General features: G+C 41.0%; 1 long non-coding RNA gene across 1 annotated transcript; it reads left to right on the top strand.

Annotated features, from left to right (window-relative positions):
* Positions 1-1,955: 1,955 nt before the first annotated feature.
* Positions 1,956-4,603, top strand: LOC147006860 (uncharacterized). The gene is made up of 3 exons (XR_015054562.1): positions 1,956-2,504; positions 2,602-2,778; positions 2,876-4,603. It is a non-coding gene; the product is annotated as an uncharacterized LOC147006860 (long non-coding RNA).
* The last annotated feature ends 280 nt before the right edge of the window (positions 4,604-4,883 follow it).

The following is a 4,883-nucleotide window of genomic DNA, read 5'->3' as shown; positions in this document are numbered from 1 at the left end:
TACCAAACTCTTATCTCAATGCTCAGTGACTCATTTCCAGATCCCTTATTATTTTCAATATCCCCAAACTCAATCTTCACTTCATAAAACCTTTCTCTTCCCTAAAATCTCTTGATAACATAAAAAATAAAATGCTTCCAAATTGTATTTTCAAATGACTTACTCTGCTTATTACTCCATCAGGAATCATGGTGTTGGCTTAACGGTTAAGGTGGCTGGCTTAAGATCTTAGTGTCTTTATCCCCTGTTGTGCTGTTGAATTAACACCATGTGGGCTCACTCAGCCTGTCATCTTTCTGAGGTCGGCAAAATGAGTACCAGCTTATTGGTAACAGGGAACTGCATCAGCGGCACAGCCACACTGCCAGAAAATGATTCATCCCGAAGCAGGCACAGGCTGCACTTGAATAAAAAAAAATCAGTCTATCAGGAACAATTCATTCATTCTTCTTCTTCATCAATATTAAATAAGAACAGAGTTCAATTTGTTCGACCACTTTATTAGCGTGGAACGACAATAATCAAACAAGTATTGAACAGGTTGAAACGCCCACAACATCCCTGGCTCCGGCTCAGGCTGCGCATGCGCACTGGCACAGGGGACCGTCGATATGTAGAAGTACCGTAAAGTACAATGTTCTCTATCTCCCTCCGAGTCTTTATTATGTTAATAGATAAAGGCTGAGAAAATATTAAGTTTAATGAATGAACAAAAGTTTATATCGCCCATCGTGTGACTATTCCATGCAGTAGTCCTTGTGCCAGGCAGGCACGCTGGTCGCTCTGGTGGATCGGCGTTGACCTATTGCTGGTGCTGGTGGTGTCACATCGGGCCCCAGTGGGGATGGGGCTCTCGGGGTTTCAGGGGCCGATGGTGGTGTCTGAAGGATCGCGCGCCTCGGTGTGCCTCGTCCTGGTGCTGCTGGCGTGTCTGAAACGGGTGTCGTCTTGCGCCGGGGTGTGCATACTGATGTCAGTGCCGGCGTGGGCCCCGTTGGCGTCGCAGATGTCACGGGTTCGCTGTCGAGGTCAGGCAGTTGCGGTGTTACAACGGGTGCAGGTACAGTGATGCGGGTTGCTAGATCATCATAGATAGACCGGGGTGGCAGCTGGTCATTGCGAACTGGGCTAAACTTGCGCAGGAATTTCCTGTTCCGAAGTGTGACTCTGCCCGAGCCGTCGATCTTGATCACATATTGGTCGTGTTGGCGTACCTCCACGATACTGCCTGTCTTGTCCCATTTTTTTTGGGTGGAATCCTGTCTGGTTCTGTACGCGGACTAGGTCCCCTACAGCAAGTGGCGGAAGGCATTTGGTGTGTTCTGCCCAGGTGTCGGCTGTGCGGATATGACGGATATGACCTGGTCTCGGTGGAGGTGAACTCCGGTCCCCCATCCGACGCAAGCTCTTCTGGTGTCCCGTACGTCACGAAGGCGCGACGTAAGTGGTTAGTAGGGTAAGAATACTGATTCTGGCTCACTTTTCCCCATGTAAATGAATGGGGGATTTTCAGCGATTTATATTTTTTTTCCCTAAAAATAAATCCCCTTTTTATCCCAAGGTATATTTATTTGTCTCCCCTTTTAACCTGGAGGTTGAACCTCATTGAATTGAACACCTGGGGGTTGAACAACTCACTCATTGAACCTATAAAGATTTGTTCATTCTCAAATTCCTTCAATAGTTTAATTTTCTTTGCACAATAATCCCCATCTAAAATATTGACAAACAAAACATTTGAATCTTTATATTTTTTAAGATACCCCATTTGTGCCATTACGAAATGATAAACTTCTCTTAATGCTCTTGTTTGACCACCTCCTGAGCCACAGGTTATTTTTTGTTAAGCCCCGCCCACTTTTCTTTAAGCCCCGCCCACTTTTGTTAAGCCCCGCCCACTCCCCACAAGGTATTCAATAAGCCCCGCCCACTTTTCTTTAAGCCCCGCCCACTTTTGCTAAGCCCCGCCCACTTTTGCTAAGCTCCGCCCACTTTTCATAAGGTATTTTTTCTAAGCCACGCCCACTTTTCCTAAGCCCCGCCCACTTTTGCTAAGCTCCGCCCACTTTTCATGAGGTTTTTTTCTAAGCCACGCCCACTTTTCCTAAGCCCCGCCCACTTTTGCTAAGCTCCGCCCACTTTTCATAAGGTATTTTTCTAAGCCACGCCCACTTTTCCTAAGCTCCGCCTACTTTTGCTAAGCCCCGCCCACTCTTACATCATTTCCAGTTCATCTCTGACTCACAAAGAAATCACTAGAAAATTACAGGATGTTATGGTTTTGAAAAATTTCCCAATGAAGGCTTGCCTAGGCTTGCCCAGGGAATTTCCAAAGGAAACCACACCCACCAGTCTTTCTCTATAAAAGCTTCAAACCCAGGCTCCATTTTAAACATTTGTTCTTGCTGGCAATGGTGTTCTGTGTGCTTGTCTCGAACTGTCTGTCTTCTATGGAACTAAACCTTCAAGTTGATGAACTGGATTCAAACCTCTTATCTATTGAGGTAAGATTTTTTATTTTCCTATTTTCAAACTTTGATTGAAGCATACTCATTTAATAATTAAATAACTTAATTAATACATTATTATTTTCTCTCACAGGAAATTGTGTCTGAAATACGAAATGAAAATACTGCTTTTGCTACAACTTTGGGGGAAATTGTTGGCTTGGTTGAAGACCTTGAGTGGGATGACTTTGGTGTTCCTTGGAACTCTCTGTCTTCTATGGAACTAAACCTTCAAGTTGATGAACTGGATTCAAACCTCTTATCTATTGAGGTAAGATTTTTTATTTTCCTATTTTCAAACTTTGATTGAAGCATACTCATTTAATAATTAAATAACTTAATTAATACATTATTATTTTCTCTCACAGGAAATTGTGTCTGAAATACGAAATGAAAATACTGCTTTTGCTACAACTTGGGGCGAAATTGTTGGCTTGGTTGAAGACCTTATGAGCGACCAAGACCCACAGAACGAGTTCGTCCTTGATGACCCAACCAAAGAGTTATACCTTGGAGACCAACAAAATCCTGAAAAAGAGTTTTACAGCAATAGTACTCATTGTGAGTTATCAAGACAATACCCACTGAATAAGTTATACCTTGATGAGCCAGAATACAAGTTTTACCTTGGAGACTCACAAATTTTGAAAAAATCAGTAAATGAGTTCTGCCTTGATGGTTTAAATAACTACCTTGGAGACTCAGGAAAAGGGTTCTGCCAAGATGGTTCTAAATATGGGGCCTACCTTGGAGACTCACAAATTTTGAAAAAATCAGTAAATGAGTTCTGCCTTGATGGTTTAAATAACTACCTTGGAGACTCAGGAAAAGGGTTCTGCCAAGATGGTTCTAAATATGGGGCCTACCTTGGAGACTCACAAATTTTGAAAAAGTCAGTAAATGAGTTCTGCCTTGATGGTTTAAATAACTACCTTGGAGACTCAGGAAAAGGGTTCTGCCAAGATGGTTCTAAATATAGGGCCTACCTTGGAGACTCACAAATTTTGAAAAAATCAGTAAATGAGTTCTGCCTTGATGGTTTAAATAACTACCTTGGAGACTCAGGAAAAGGGTTCTGCCAAGATGGTTCTAAATATGGGGCCTACCTTGGAGACTCACAAATTTTGAAAAAATCAGTAAATGAGTTATCCTTAAGAGACTTTGTAAGTTGGTTTTACTTTGAATACTTGAAATGTGGGTTCTGGATTGATAACTCACAATGTGATACATATCTTGGAAACTCAACGGGAATGTGGTTATACCTTGAAGACTTGGAAAGTTGGGTTTATGTTGGACACTTGAAACTTTTTTGGGGGCTTTTATTTATTTATTTATTTATTTATTATTATTATTATTTTATTTATTTATATTTTGGAGACTTTTGGAGTTGCTATCACTCTTTGGGATCTAAACCTATCGATGTAGTTCTTTGTTGGATGGTGCTTGATGGGAGCAAGATCAAGAAAGTTCTGGGAAGAAAGTGCAGGCTTACTCCCCCTTTCTACGTCATCAAACCTGAAAGCCTTAAAAGACAGAATTGGAAGAAGAGAAAAAAAAAAAAAAACGTAAAATATATATATATATATAGGTGGAAATCTCATTTTGAAAAAGACTGTGTTGGGCGAGGATTGAGTTGGGGTTGAGATTTTGAATGTGAGGGTTGGGGTTGAGATTTTGAATGTGAGGGTTGGGACACACACACATACACATCAACAAACAAAAGTTAAGCCTTGACTATTCAGTTGAGGATTCTGTGTTTGGGGTTCACAGATCTAAGAACGTCCCCCTTGACACACATTATATACTGTTATACACCTCGGACTTGGCCCTCGAGTGTCCACAACGGTGTATAGTAGGAGGGAGTGAAGCGCCAACCTATTGCTCCCATTGCACACACACACACAAACAAAAGTTAAGCCTTGACTATTCAGTTGAGGATTCTGTGTTTGGGGTTCACAGATCTAAGAACGTCCCCCTTGACACACATTATATACTGTTATACACCTCGGACTTGTCCCTCTAGTGTCCACAAAGGTGTATTATCTGCTTAGTTTTGTCTTTTGTAATTCCTGTGAATAAAATGAACCTAAAATCTCTTCCCCTTCCAAATCATATATTTTATAAGTCCAAGGAACTGTATCTATTACATCAACAATTTTAAAAAGTTCTTTCGTCCATCGTTCAGTAAAACCCTTTTCAAAAAGAAATATTCTAATTGAACACCTAGTCAATGAACAGCTAAAAATCAAGTCAATGAAAAGAAAGAAAGAATCACAATTGAACATCCACTCAATGAACTGTTAATATTCTAATTGAACACCTACTCAATGAACTGTTAATATTCTAATTGAACACCTACTCAATGAACTGTTAATA

This window comes from Eptatretus burgeri, unplaced genomic scaffold (genome assembly GCF_056783735.1).
Source record: "Eptatretus burgeri isolate ZD-2024b unplaced genomic scaffold, Ebu_testis_v1 Ebu_testis_scaffold_1545, whole genome shotgun sequence".
Classification (NCBI taxonomy): Eukaryota; Metazoa; Chordata; class Myxini; order Myxiniformes; family Myxinidae; genus Eptatretus; species Eptatretus burgeri.
Note: the sequence above shows the minus strand (reverse complement) of the source record. Positions and strands in the feature narration are given on the sequence as shown.